This window comes from Pristiophorus japonicus, chromosome 4 (assembly GCF_044704955.1).
Source record: "Pristiophorus japonicus isolate sPriJap1 chromosome 4, sPriJap1.hap1, whole genome shotgun sequence".
Classification (NCBI taxonomy): domain Eukaryota; kingdom Metazoa; phylum Chordata; class Chondrichthyes; family Pristiophoridae; genus Pristiophorus; species Pristiophorus japonicus.
The window spans coordinates 137,167,764-137,184,050 of NC_091980.1; positions in this window are offsets into that span (position 1 = coordinate 137,167,764).

Genomic DNA, 16,287 nt, shown 5'->3' on the forward strand with positions numbered 1-16,287 from the left:
TTAATAGTCTGTAGATTGTTGAGGAAAGACTGTAAGGTGTTTGGAGATTCTTGGAGTTAGAATAGGAGACTATGTGATGAATTTTGATTTCAACCTGAAGTGAAAATAGACAGAAAAAGATTAGGATTATGTATTTAGAGCTTAAAATGAGAAACAGGAGAGGATAGTTCACTAACCAAACATATGAAATTAATGGGAAGGAAAAGACCATCAGGTCCATCAAGCTTGCCCCACACCATGTTGGAGCATCACGACTAGACATTTGCTTCCTTCCTCGACAGTTTCTCTACACTGGTCATGAACCGTCAGTGATATGTGCACAATACTACCAAGATCTTTTTCTCTCTCATCCTCTTTCAGTATTGTTACCTGCAAATTGTGTATTAGGTGTTGACTCTACCAACATGAGGAGGACACAAAAAATCTGCAAAAGGACATAGACAGGTTAAGTGAGTGGGCAAAAATTTGGCAGATAGAGTATAATGTTGGAAAGTATGAGGTCATGCACTTTGGCAGAAAAAAATCAAAGAGCAAGTTATTATTTAAATGGAGAAAGATTTCAAAGTGCTGCAATTCAGCGGAATCTGGGGGTACTTGTGCACAAAACACAAAAGATTAGTATGCAGGTACGGCAAGTGATCAGGAAGGCCAATGGAATCTTGGCTTATATTGCAAAGGGGATGGGCTATAAAAGCAGGGAAGTCTTGCTAGAGTTATATAGGGTATTGGTGAGGCCATACTTGGAATACTGCGTGCAGGTATGGTTTCCGTATTTACGAAAGGATATACTTGCTTTGGAGACAGTTCAGAGAAGGTTCACTAGGTTGATTTCGGAGATGAGGGGCTTGGCTTATGAGGAAAGGTTGAGTAGTTTGGGCCTATACTCATTTACATTCAGAAGAATGAGGTGATCTTACCAAAACATATAAAATTATGAGGGGGCTTGACAAGGTGGATGCAGAGAGAATGTTTCCATTGATGGGGGAGACTAGAACTAGGGGGCATAATCTTAGAATAAGGGGCCGCTCATTTTAAACGGAGATGAGGAGAAATTTCTTTTCTCAGAGGGTTGTGGATCTGTGGAATTTGTTGCCTCAGAGAGCTGTGGAAGCTGGGACATTGAATAAATTTAAGACAGAGATAGACAGTTTCTTAACCGAAAAGGGAATAAGGGGTTATGGGGAGCGGGCAGGAAAGTGGACCAGAGTCCATGATCGGATCAGCCAAGATTGTATTAAATGGCAGAGCAGGCTCGAGGGGCCGTATGGCCTACTTCTTATGTATGACGTTACATTTATCTAATTAAACACCATTTACCACTGTGTGGCCCACTCCCATAGCACATCTTCATCTTTTTGGATTTGATGCACTCCTCTACTGTTTTAACATTTGCACAGATTTTGGTGTCATTTGCAAACATACTGACCACACTTCCAACACCGCTGTTCAGGTCATTAATAAGGGCCGAAGAGTAGTGGGCCGAGGACCGATCCCTGGGGGACACCACTAGAAATGTGCCTCCAGGCTGAACCGTATCCATTCACTACAACAATAGCACTATTAATAAAATACAGAGACAAGACCACTATATGGACAAATTAGGGGCTGATGATAAGATCGGGATTGTCTAGTGTACACACTAAAGATGGTCGGTATTGTGTTTCTAACACAGAAGAGACTGCACACAGGGAGGTTAAAGTAACAGTGACCTCAGTCTTTATTAAGACACTCCAGAGTGAGGAACAGGCCTTTGGGGCTGGCTTATATACAGTGCTCCCAAGTGATGCTGGGATCCCTTGGGACTTCAGGGGATGCGCTCCCTGGTGGTGGAACATGGGAGTGCATGCTTTACAGATACACAACATCACACCCCCCAAAGTCAAAGTGAAAACTATTTACAAGGTGAGGCGGTCGGGAGCCTTTCTTTCCCTGGTGGACCGCCCCAGTACAAATGTCTATTCTGGTGTGTTGGCTGTGCCCTTGCTGTGCTGGCGTGTTGTTGGCCCTGCAGGGCTGCTGGGTGAGCCTGGCCTTGCTGGGCTGTTGGGCATGATGGGTTCAATTTCCTGGTCTGGGGTGGTCTCGTTGATCCTTTGGGTGTGTGTTGTGGGCTCGAAAAAGAGTTGTTCAGGGCAGTCTGTGAACCGTAGCCTCATTTGGTCCAGGTGCTTTCTGCAAATTTGTCCATTGTCTAGTTTGACTACAAACACCCAACTCCCTTCTTTAGCTATCACCGTGCCCGCGATCCACTTGGGACCATGTCCATAGTTTAGCACATACCCAGGGTCATTCAGATCAATTTCCCGTGACACAGTGGCACGACCATCATTTACATTTTGTTGCTGCCGCCTGCTCTCTACCTGATCATGCAGGTTGTGGTGAACCAGCGAGAGTCTGGATTAAATGTCCTTTTCATGAGTAGCTCAGCCGGGGGTACCCCTGTGAACAAGTGGGGTCTCGTGTGGTAGCTAAGCAGTACTCGGGACAGGCGGGTTTGGAGTGAGCCTTCTGTGACTCGTTTGAGGCTCTGTTTGATTGTTTCTACTGCCCACTTTGCCTGCCCATTGGAGGCTGGTTTAAACGGGGTCGAGGTGACATGTTTGATCCCATTGCGGGTCATGAATTCTTTAAATTCGGCACTGGTGAAACATGGCCCGTTGTCACTGACCAGTATGTCAGGCAGGCCGTGGGGGCAAACATGGCCCTCAGGCTTTCAATGGTGGTGGTGGCAGTGCTTCTCGACATTATTTCACATTCAATTCATTTTGAAAAAGCATCCACCACCACCAGGAACATTTTACCGAGAAACGGGCCCGCATAGTCGACATGGATCCTCGACCGTGGTCTGGAGGGCCAGGACCACAAACTTAGTGGTGCCTCTCTGGGCGCGTTGCTCAACTGAGCACACACGCTGCATTGCCGTACACAGGACTCTAAGTAAGAGTCGATACCGGGCCACTACAGATGGGATCTGGCTATCGTTTTCATCATTACTATACCTGGGTGTGTGCTGTGGAGATCCGAGATGAACGTCTCCCTGCCCTTTTTGGGTAGCATTACGGTGTTACCCCACAACAGGCAGTAGCCTGAATGGACAGCTCGTCCTTTCGCTGCTGGAACGGCTTGATTAGCTCTTGCATTTCAACGGGGATGCTGGCTCAGCTCCCATGCAGTACACAGTTTTTTACTAGGGACAGCAGAGGATCTTGGCTGGTCCAAGTCCTAATCTGGCGGGCTGTGACAAGTGATTTATCATTTTCAAATGCTTCCATGACCATCAACAAGTCTGCGGGCTGCGCCACCATCAACAAGTTTGCAGGCTGCGCCATTTCCACCCCCGTGGTGGGCAATGGTAGCCGACTGAGAGGATCCGCACAGTTATCGGTATCTGGCCTGTGGCGGATGGTATAGTTATATGCTGATAGCGTGAGTGCCCACCTTTGTATGCGGGCTGAGGCATTAGTATTTATCCCCTTGTTTTCAGCGAACAGGGATATGAGGGGCTTGTGATCGGGTTTCCTGCTCAAATTTGAGGCCAAACAGGTACTGATGCATTTTCTTTACCCCGAACACACACGCTAATGCCTCTTTCTCAATCATGCTGTAGGCCCTCTCGGTCTTCGACAAGCTCTTGGAGGCATAGACGACAGGTTGCAACTTCCCTGCAACGTTAGCTGGTTGTAATACACACCCGACTCCATATGACGACGCATCACATGCTAGCACAAGTCTTTTACACGGGTTATACAATACAAGCAGCTTGTTGGGAGCATAAAATGTTTCTGGCTTTCTCAAAAGCAATTACTTGGTTTTTTCTCCATACACAGTTCTCACCTTTACGCAATAACACCTGTAGGGGCTCTAAGAGGGTGCTTAACCCCGGTAGGAAGTTACCAAAATAGTTGAGGAGCCCCAGGAACGGCCGCAGCTCCGTGACGTTCTGTGGCCTGGGCACGTTCCTGAAAGCCCCAGTCTTGGCGTCTGTGGGCCAAATGCCATCCGCCGCGATCTTTCTCCCCAAAAACTCCACTTCTGTTGCCATGAAGACACATTTCGACCCTTTCAGCTTCAGCCCTACGGGTTCCAGTCGCTGGAGGACCTCCTCCAGGTTTTGTAGGTGCTCGACGGTGTCCCGACCTGTGACCAATATGTCGTCCTGAAAAACCACCGTGTGTGGTACCGACTTGAGTAGCCTCTCCATGTTTCCCTGGAAGATCGCTGCAGCCGACCAAATTCTAAACGGGCATCTGTTGTAGATGAACAGTCCCTTGTGCGTGTTGATGCAGGTGAGGCCCTTCAAAGACTCCTCAAGCTCGAAGTCAGCTCGAGCTTGGTGAACGTCTTGCCTCCTGCCAGCGTCGCAAATAGGTCATCTGCCTTAGGTAGCGGGTATTGGTCCTGTGGTGAGAAACAATTAATATTTACTTTATAATCGCCGCAAATCCTGACCGTGACATCACTTTTAAGTACTGGAACAATCGGGCTGGCCCACTCGCTGAATTCCACTGGGGAGATGATGCCCTCACATTGCAGCCCGTCCAGCTCGATTTCCACTCTCTCCCTCATCATGTGAGGTACCGCCCATGCCTTGCGGTGAATGGGTTGTGCCTCTGGGACTAAGTGGATCCGCACCTTCGCCCCGGAAAAGTTTCCAATGCCTGGCTCAAAAAGGGAAGGAAATTTGTTAAGAACCTGGGTACATGAGGCCTCATCGACATGTGATAGCACTCGGATGTCATCCCAGTTCCAGCGGATTTGCCCAGCCAGCTCCTTCCAAGCAGTGTTGGGTCATCCCCCGGGACAATCCAGAGTGGCAGTTTGTGCACCGTGCCCTCGTAGGTGACCTTGACCATGGCACTGCCCAGGACAGTGATGAGCTCTTTGGAGTACGTTCTCAGTTTCGTGTGGATGGGGCTCAGGGCTGGTCTGTTTGCCTTGTTGCACCACAGTGTCTCAAACATCTTTTTAGTCATGATGGATTGGCTAGCGCCAGTGTCCAGTTCCAGTTCCATGGCTACAGGTAAGCCATTCAATTTTACATTTAGCATTATAGGTGGACATTTTGTCGAAAATGTGTGCACCCTGTGTACTTCAGCATCTGCCTCCTCTCTGAGGCTCGAAATTGCTTTGATCCACCATGGACAGATCTTCCTCTGCCACATGGTGGTTAGCAGGTTTTGCAGAGCTTGCAGCTCGTCTGTAAGCTCATTGGAGGTGCCCCATTGTTCCACAGCTCTTGCAAATATATCCTTTGAAGCGGCATGAATAGGCTGAATGGAAGCCTCCACAATGCCAACAAGGTGTGAATGGTCTTGCATTCATTCTTTGTTGCGGATTCAGTGTCATCTGGGTCACTTGAGGCCTGCTGGCAGTTGCAGACTCCTAGTTTCTGCCCTGTACATTTCTGCTCGCAAACACAGTTCCAGTTAATTTATGAACATTGCTAGCACTTGTGTGCTGAGAGATTTGTTTGGTGTTATCACTGGTGGACATAAACGGCTGTGCCTTACTGAGGGTCGGTGTCCCTACAGTCAAAAGTTTTCGTAGGATGGTCTCGTGGCCAATGCCCAGTACAAAAACGTCTCTGAGCATTTGCTCCAGGTAGCCATAAAACTCCCATGTCCTTCAAGTCACCTTAGCTCGGCGACGTAGCTAGCCACATCCTGACCTTCAGATCGCCGACACATGTAGAACCGATACCTCGCCATCAGCATGCTCTCCCTCAGGTTAAGATGCTCCTGAACCAGTGTACACAGCTCCTCTTACGACTTATCTGTGGGTTTTACCAGAGCCAGAAGATTTTTCATGAGGCTGTAGATCAGTGCCCCGCGGACCGTGAGGAGGACCGCTCTCCTTTTTGCAGCGCTTCCTTCTTCGTCCAGCTCGTTGGCTACAAAATACTGGTCTAACCGTTCAACATAGGCTTCCCAGTCCTCACCCTCCGAGAACTTCTCCAGGATGCCCACAGTTTGCTGCATCTTTGCATTGGATTTGTATACTCGTCGCCAGTTATTGTGTTCCTAACTCAGATAAGACTGCACACAGGGAGGTTAAAGTAACAGTGACCTCAGTCTTTATTAAGACACTCCAGAGTGAGGAACAGGTCTTTGGGGCCGGCTTATATACAATGCTCCCAAGGGATGCTGAGATCCCTTGGGACTTCAGGGGATGCGCTCCCTGGTGGTGGAACATGGGAGTGCATGCTTTACAGATGCACGACAGCAGGAGGTTGCAAAAATGGAGAGATGAGTTCCTAGGAATGAATGAGTTAGAGGAGATTGACATAGGTCTATTCTCCAAGCAAATATTGATGATAACACTACAATGTGTGTAAACAAGTACTGCAGTTCAAAATTAAAATAATTTCATGATTGATCTTGCAATGATTATCAGTTCGCTTTTTAAACATATCTATCCATCTAAATATAAATTATAGAAAATATAAATTGGTGACTTTGTCCTCATCGATGTGACAGTTGGTAATAATGAGGAATGGAACATCCTCAGTATCAGTATCCAGATTGGGTAAAGTGTGGTTTAGATGGAACTGGGTTGGGGCTTTGAATTCTAAGAGCCTTGAATCCAGCCTCAGAAGAGCAGTCTAACAGTAGAATATTTCCATTGCCTACATTGCCTTCAGTGTAAGATCATCAAATTACAATAACGATAATGGCTGAGATTTTCCACTTCTGCGCTCCACAGCACATGATTTTAACACAGTCTTCGAGCTGGTTGAGGTCGTACTTTGTTATGCGTACATTGAAAATGTCGCACACCCCATCGGCTGTTAAGTGATAACTAATAGGTTTCTTAACTACAGTTAGTTATTACATCCTGATTACTGAAATCACCACTGACATCCGTGTAATTAATCAATTAGTGTATGGATTACTTGAATAAACACCAGCCATTTAACACCTGATGGACAGAAACTGTTCATGGCAGCTCAAGGCACAGTACCAATGGTTCTGTCTAACCATGGAACCTTACTGTTGGGCTTTAGATGCTTTCTCTATGAACTCGGTGAAATCTTGCCACTTTGCATAAGCTTTTAATGTATAGTGGTGTGATGGCTGAGTGGCTAACCACACCATGTGGTGTGGTTCTGAGCTATCCAGTCCAGCATGTACCAGCTTTGATCCCTACTCTTGTACTGGGGCAACTAATATTAACCCGAGAGGTGTGGGGGCAGAGCCATCAGCCTCAGTTCCTCTTGGCCAGGTCAGAGAAGAAAAACAAAAATCAGTCACCGTTCCCGATCCGGATTAATATCCAGTTACTCCTGCTGCAAAGGGGTTATTTTAACCTAACTTATCAGGCGGGAAACCCCATGGGATCAGATGGATTTACAGTTTTACATCCCACCCAATATTGCACTCCGTTGACTTCAGCTTTTAAGTAGAAAAACCACGCACGTGCAGTATTTGAATGGATCGCACAGGCCCTTAAAGAGGCCGCACGGTCCGACAAAAATTACAGGCAACATTGGGTTGCAGGAGGAAATTCCAAAGCTTAGGACCTAGGCAGCTGAAGGCACGGCCGCCAATGGTGGAGCGATGAAAATTGGGCTTGTGAAAGAGGACAGAATTGGAGGAGTGCAAAGATCTCGAGTTTAAAGTAAAGGGTGTGCCAAAGGAATTTAGAAGTTTAGGTAATATTTTTCAGTGAGAGAGAGATATTGTAGTTGTAATAGCTCAGCATTGGGGACAATGGAGCAGGAAACTATGGCAGCATTTAAAAATGACTGAATTCCTATTAGGAAAGGGCTATTAAAAAAATAAACAAGACCATGCATTTATATAGCACCTTTCACAATCTCAGGACATCCCAAAGCACTTCACAGTCAATGATGTACTTTTGAAGTATAGTTACCATTGTAATGTAGAAAACATGGCAGCCAATTTGCACTCTATCCTTCTGTGCAAAGATCCAAACTCAAACCCTGGTGTTAAAGGGAAGTGCACCCACTGTACCACCTGCTGTTTTGTACAAACCTTGGTAGAGATTCTCTTGCAGTGGAGATCAGCAATGGGGGTAACAGAAGTAAAGGTAAGATTATGAGCAATTCTGTGTCTCTAATTGAAATTAGGCATGTGATAAAATTTGTGAGGACGACTATCAGAAAGCATTTGAGGAGGCACTGATTCATGGTCAACCACAGTTCCATGGGTGCTGGTAGTTCTCTGGTTCCTCACCCACAGGACTATTGTATGCCTAGACAATTAATGTTGGCTATTCAACTATGAAGGATTCACAGCCCAGCCTGATCCTCTTCTTACCCAATATGAACACATCCACACTTTTGGCCCATTTTAACCTAAACCGCACACCTACCGGAACTGATTCTCCTCTGGAGTGCTGCGCGGCTGCATAGCTTGCAGGGAACATTAATCTCCACCTGTCTTTCCTCCTTTAAGACTCTCCTTAAAACCTGTATCTTTGACCAACCTGTTGTAATATCTCCTTTTGTGGCTCGATGTCAAATTTTAGTCTGCTAACGCTCCTGTGAAGTGCATTAGAGCGTTTTATTTCATGAAAGGCGCTATATAAATGCAACTCATTGTTGTTGCATGCCCTAGTCTTTCATTAAATAGTTAATGTAGAAAGGTAGAATATGCCATAGAGTACATTCGTGTGCAGGGTGTCGTGTTACACACTGAACTTATAAAGTAAAATGCAGGAGCCAACTGTACTTGTTCTTCCTTCCATTAAGCAAACGTCATCATCTGTCAATCTTAAACTCTCCTTATCCAAATCTAGAAACTCACCTGCAGGGATTGTGGATGCATTGGTTGTAATTTACCAAAATTCCCTGGATTCTGGGGAGGTCCCAGCAGATTGGAAAACTGCAAATGTAACGCCCCTATTTAAAAAAGGAGGCAGACAAAAAGCAGGAAACTCTAGACCAGTTAGCCTAACATCTGTAGTTGAGAAAATGTTGGAGTCCATTATTAAAGAAGCAGTAGCAGGATATTTGGAAAAGCAAAATTCGGTCAGGCAGAGTCAGCATAGATTTATAAAAGGGAAGTCATGTTTGACCAGTTTGCTAGAGTTCTTTGAGGATGTAACGAGCAGAGTGGATAAAGGGGAACCAGTGGATGTGGTATACTTAGACTTCCAGAAGGCATTTGACAAGGTGCCACATAAAATGTTACTGCACAAGATAAAAGTTCACGGGTTGGGGGTAATATATTAGCATGGATAGAGGATTGGCTGACAGAAAACAGAAAGTCGGGATAAATGGTTCATTCTCTGGTTGGAAACCAGTAACTAGTGGGGTGCCGCAGGGATCAGTGCTGAGACCCCAACTATTTACAATCTATATTAACGACTTGGAAGAAGGGATTGAGTATAACGTAGCCAAGTTTGCTGACGATACAAAGATGGGAGGAAAAGCAATGTATGAGGAGGACACAAAAAATCTGAAAAAGGACATAGACAGGCTAAGTGAGTGGGCAAAAATTTGGCAGATGGAATATAATGTTGCAAAGTGTGAGGTCATGCACTTTGGCAGAAAAAACATCAAAGAGCAAGTTATTATTTAAATGGAGAAAGATTGTAAAGTGCTGCAGTACAGCAGGATCTGGGGTACTTGTGCATGAAACGCAAAAGGATAGTATGCAGGTACAGCAAGTGATCAGGAAGGCCATGGTATCTTGGCATTTATTGCAAAGGGGATGGAGTATAAAAGCAGGGAAGTCTTCCTACAGCTATATAAGGTATTAGTGAGGCCACACCTGGAATACTGCGTATAGTTTAAGTTTCTGTATTTACGAAAGGATATACTTGCTTTGGAGGCAGTTCAGAGAAGGTTCACTAGGTTGATTCCGGAGATGAGGAGCTTGACTTATGAGGAAAGGTTGAGTAGGTTGGGTCTCTACTCATTGGAATTCAGATGAATGAGAGGTGATCTTATCGAAACGTACAAGATTATGAAGGGGCTTGACAAGGTGGATGCAGAGAGGATGTTTCCACTGATGAGGGAGACTTGAACTAGAGGGCATGATCTTAGAATAAGGGGCCGCCCATTTAAAACAGAGATGGAGAAAATCTGAGGAATTCGCTGCCTCAGAGAGCTGTGGAAGCTGGGACATTGAATAAATTTAAGACAGAAATAGACAGTTTCTTTAACATTAAGGGGATAAGGGGTTATGGGGAGCAGGCGAGGAAGTGGAGCTGAGTCCATGATCAGGTCAACCATGATCGTATTAAATGGCGGAGCAGGCTCGAGGGGCCATATGGCCTACTCCTGTTCCTATTTCTTATGTTCTTATGTTCTTCATCCGTGTGTCTCTTCCTTGATGTTTTCTGATGCTCCTAACAACGGAACTGCAAAAAATATAACAGAAATCTTTTTTTATAGCACAGACTTTCAACATATTACTGTGGAACTTCTGTTACCCACCATAACCACCCCAAGTGCGGAATGGAAATTGGTAGATAATTAACGTTCCCAACCTCTCTTGGTACACATAATGATACAGTAAATGCCTTCAGCATGGGAGTGAAGGCAAATGCAGCATGGATAACAAAAGAAACTGCCATTCTATTCGCCATATAACAAAAGGTGTGCCATGAGGCAATGTCCTGTGGTCCTTGTGGTAGAGCAGAAACCCATGGACTGGGTGAATTTGAATTAAGAAGGGGCTATTATGGTGGTAAATTAGGCTGGTGCTTATTTAGGATCGCGGATATGTAGGACTGTGGCTAATGCAGGCTCCACTTTATGGTGTAGTCTGGATAAACACACACGTTATCTCAGTACAGAAGCCCAACTCACCTTCCCCACTTGCCCCAATGAAGTCTCGGTCAAATACTCACCAACGTGCACTGCCAATCCATTTTTATAATTCAAACAATCGCATACTTGAAAGGGGTGTAGTTCTTCAAAGCACTGTACGTATGATGCCTGGTGGAGGGGTTTGCTCACCTAATTCCACTACTGTTGAAAGATTTGGCCCTTCTAGCAACAGCAACAGCAACAGATCCCAATGCTGCATTGCAAGGATCAGACATGATCTGAGGAATATGAAGAGATGCTGCAGACGTGGCTCTTGAGAGAGCAGATGGGGCCTCGGTTTAACGTCTCATCTGAAAGTCAGCACCTCCGAGAGTGCAACACTCCCTCAGCACTGCACTGGAGTGACAGCCCAGATTTTTTCGTGCTCAAGTCCTCAGAGTGGGACTTGAACCCACAACCTTCTAACTCAGAGGTGAGAGTGCTACCCACTGAGCCACAGCTGGCACTGACTGTTGAAATCAATCTTTGCTGATGCAAACATTTTGACCTTTCAGACATATTTGCCGCAACTAAAATAATCATAGGCAGTCCCTCAAAATCGTGGAAGATTTGCTTCCACTCTAAATGTGAGTTGTCAGGTGACTGTGCAGTCCAATACGGGATTACAGTCTCTGTCACAGGTGGGACAGACAGCCGTTGAAGAAAAGGATGGGTGGGACTGGTTTGCTGCACGCTCCTTCCACTGCCTGCGCTTGATTTCTGCATGCTCTCGGCGACGAGACTCAAGGTGCTCAGCGCCCTCCCGGATGCTCTTCCTCCACTTTGGACGGTCTTTGGCCAGGGACTCCCAGGTGTCGGTGGGGATGCTGCACTTTATCAAGGAGGCTTTGAGGGTGTCCTTGTAACGTTTCCTCTGCCCAACTGGGAACCGCTTGCCATGAAGGACTTCCGAGTACAGCGCTTGCTTTCGGAGCCTTGTGTCGGGCAGGCGGACGATGTGGCCCGCCCAACAGAGCTGGTCGAGTGTGGTCAGTGCTTCGATGCTGGGGATGTTGGCCTGATCGAGAACACTGACGTTGGTGCGTCTATCCTTCCAGGGGATTTGCAGGATTTTGCGGAGACAGCGTTGGTGGTATTTCTCCAGTGATTTGAGGTGTCTAATGTATATGGTCCACGTCTCTCAGCCATATAGGAGGGCGCAACTAATATGATTCCCAATTAACTGCAGAGAGAGAAAAAAATAGAAACTCTTGAGGGGACAATCTGATGTTTCTTATATAAAAAAACTTGCTTCATATCGTGCTTTTCACGACCTCAGGACATTCCAAGGTACAAGGACTTTGTTTTCACTGTAAAGGCATAACATCAACTCAAGATTCAGCGGGGCTCTTGTGTAAGAGCTGTGCTTAAGGTGCTATCGACTAAGGAAGACTGGTGAACCGTTGAAATTCACCAATCCTGCAATTGATCCAGAAGAAGACATAACTGAAGTCAGCCAAGAAATGGCCCTGAATGTGGGACTGGAGGACAATGAGATGCTTGGCTTTATTCCCCAAAATAAAATTTCCTCAGGGATTAGCAACCTTGTCTTGTACAATAGATGGCTGAACATTTATCGTTGGCATTCAGCCAATCCTATAATGGAGGGCTTCAAATAATTTGAAAAGAACCCCTGGGACAGAGAGTGGTTAATCATCCCTCACCTTGGTGACTATCGACTCATCCCAAACGACATCCTGTCAGATGCAAGCACAGAGAGGTTTTTCACCCGAGGCTAAACTGTTTGTCTCAAACTAGCCAACTGTTTCTTATAATGATGTAGATGTACTCTCTGCAGCAGCACCATCCCAACTTGAACAGTGCACATCTGATAGCAAAAACCAATACATCGGTTTTGCTTTCAGTAAATCCTCCCCACCCCAACATTTTTGATGCACATGGCATATCTTTTCTTTTAATAATGTGAAGTTGTATATAAGTGTTAGCCGTGGCTCAGTAGGTACCACTCTCCCTTCTGAGTCGTAAGGTTCAAGTCCCACTCCAGGGACTTGAGCCCAAAATCTAGGCTGACATTCCCAGTGCAATACAGGGTACCAAGGGAGTGCTGCACTGCTGGAGGTGCTGTCTTTTGGATGAGATGATAAACCAATCATGCTATCTTTAAAAAGTTAAACCCATCTGCCCTCGCAGCACTATTTCAAAGAAGTGCAGGGCCAAGCCAATATTTATCCTTCAACTAATGTGACTAAAACAGATTATCTAGTCATTACCACATTGCTGTTTATGGGATCTGGCTGGGTGGAAATTAGCTGGCGGGATTCCTACATTACAATAGTGATGATGCTTCAAAAGTACTTCATTGTCTGTGAAGTACCTTGGGACGGCCTGAGGTCCTGAAAGGCACGATATGAAGCAAGTTTTTTCTTTCTTTATATAAGAAACACTGGATTGTTCCCTCAGAGCATCTATTTTTTCTCCCTCTGCAGTTAATTGGGAATCAGATTAGTTACAGCGAAGATGTCTGAAATGTCCAAATGTTTGCATCAGCAAAGATATTGATTTCAACAATCAAATGAGCTAAGTGGGAGATGGGTTTAGCTATTTTTAGCGATGGCATGATTTAAAATGCAGCCAATTACAGTCAAGAGGTGTGATTCACTCAGTAGCTGCAGAACATTCAAAAGAATTTCACATTTACACGATACACCTACTTGTAGCCCACAGATGCGATCTACATGAGTCACAGTTTGCAAAATAAAATTTGCACCTTGTGTTTACAAGAGATGATCCAAGGACAGGGAATGGAGAGGAGTTATAAAAATGATTCTGGCTCTCAGCGATTCAAATTATGCCGAAAATTTAAGTTGGGCTTTTTTTTGGAAAGTAGACGACTTTGTAGTGACCTAATTGAGGCTTATGAAAGTCAACAGAGCTGATCTAAGCAAATTATTCAAATACCAGGGAGCACAGGCCAAAAATGGGAAAGATGGGAATAAAAAAGGAAGTGAACGCAAAAAATTCTCATTCTTGGATTTGTGGAGTAAGTTATCAGGGAGGGCAATGGAAGCAGATAGTACTGATGGGTTCAGGATGGAAATAGATGCATTCCTGAGCGATGATGAGAGATGGTGAAAATGTGCAAATTCAGGGCTGATCTGGGAATAAAGGGGCAATACTCATTGGTGCCAGTGTTCCCCAAAATGTTTGTATTCTTATTAATTCCCAATTAACAAGATCTGTCTTATGTATAATTCCTTATCTGAAGCAAACAAATTACTTTGAAGGGGGAGGCTGCTGGGAACTATGGCATGTGGAGATAACTATATATTGGCCTAGAAAATTGTTGCCGTCATGCCCATTTTACAGGCATAAAACAAGGGCCTAAGTGTCCAATATGGCGAGCGGCGTATTTGCAAACATTCCACACCAGATAGTCACTGCCTACCATATTGTTAAAGGCTGAATTATAGCCGTCCATGGCCTGGCCTGAAACAGGCCCATTGCACGTGCAAATAAGGGGCCTAACTCCCTCAGTAATGCACTGGAGTGTCAGTCTAGATTATGTGCTCCAGTCTCTGGAGTGGGGCTTGAACCCATGACCACCTGGTTCAGAGACGAGAGTGCTACCAACTGAGCCACAGCTGACACTTGCTACTAAGCAAGTATAACTATTTTGCCACTAGCTTTTGCTGAACATGCAAGATGAATATTAAATCGCTAATATCACAACATGACGCAATAGTAATTACTCAAACTAATGACTACTCTGGCAGGTCTTGAAATAGGAAATGTACTTACCAAAGATGTAGCAGTATTCTCCAAAGGTTAGGTTCACATATCATAGACAAGTTAGACATCCCACCCATGTACACATCTGTCACCACTATGAGTTGGTCAGCTTCAGCCGGGTGCTTGACAACACATCCTTTGGGAGGTGCAGTAGGTGCTTTCCGATATATCGAGGAAATCATTGCACCAGCAGTATCGGCCACATGGACCACCTGTATCACAAACATAGCTGAAACCAATACCTTAGAAGCCTATGGGGTTTATCTTACGAAGATCTTGCTCCTGGAAGGAAAGCCAAGCATCAGGCACTTATTTTTTTGTTCGGTGAAGGCTTCTACCCAAAAGCTTAACCAACCTGCCTCTTTCAGATGCTGACCTACCTGTAGAACATTTCCTCTTTTTATTTTGGAATCAAGTTTTCTTTTTACCTCCAATGCTTTGCTCCATACTGTTGCTCTGCACATCTAAGCTATATGGGCGTGGGACTAGGTTTCTGCAGAACTGGGATCCAATGAAAGAGGCTATTAAAATTTGTTATGATTCTTACTTCTTCAACACTACTTCTTTTTTCTGGCTAGCCCATGAGTGAGTGTGTCTTCTGTAGATAGTTTTCCAAGTAGCCAGATGGATTCACAAAGTCAAAATTAAGCTGCCACCACCCATTTTATGACTACTCAAAGTGCAAAAGGAAGCATATGTTGATACAGTACATCTCGACAATGCCTCTTGACAATGGAACTTATCTTCAGGTGTTAGGTTCACATCTCTGGAGGGCGATGTAGTCTGGTGCTCCTAAGACACTATAGTAACTTGATGGGGGCACAGCCTACCTCCTGTAATTGGGCATCACTGTTGGGGGTGACAAGGAGAAACTGGCCACTCTGCTTTTCCCCATCTTCTCAGATACTCACTCCTAAGGAAGCAGAAGAAGTCTGTCTTGGTCTCCTGAATGTATTGGTTTGTTCGCGTCTGCTTGTGGAAATGGCCATGTAGCATAGCGTAACTCCTGTGGATTGTTGCTGAAATTGGAATGAAGCCTCTGAGAGTAAGGTTCGTTTGGTAATCCTGCTTCGGAGACAAGTGTTAGCTTTGGCTGGATGTTTGGTGTCATTCTTGACAGGCTGAGCTAAGTATTCTAATGACGCATTACCTTAATATAAGCTCCTACTGCTTTTTTTTAAAAACACAGTAATCCACTTTTATCTGCTGACACAAGTACAAAGAGCCTTATGAGGACCGTGGATGCATTGACCAGTTGCCAGCACTTAGCCTGGTGGAGGAAAGGCACCAGATGCTTCTTGTAATCCAATTCACCTTCAAAGCAAGTCTGCTAGTTACAATGTGAATGTTGTCCATTTGTTTTACATTCTTGCCAGGTTTCTAGTAGGCTTGACCCATTGCAAATCAACGAGGGAACTCATATTTGAAGGCAGAATGCAGACCAAAGGAATTGCTCCCTCTGAGTCTTGACCTGCCACCACCAATGTTTGGCTGTGTGTCCCAACACTTTGAATATTGTGAGCCTTAGCACTTGACCTTTTCTGCAGAGGGCTTTGTCTCACCTGTAGAAACAGAAAGTCTCAAGTTTGCCAAGTCAGAATTGATGACACCCTTGAATGGGGCAGCAGATGGCCACTCTCTCTTTGATGGTATCAAGATAAAAGCACATCATTTGAACAAAACACTGCAACTCTCGCACTTCATGAAGCAGCCTTAGCTGCAAACAGTTTATTCTTTAAGAAACAAAGCAGACAGTA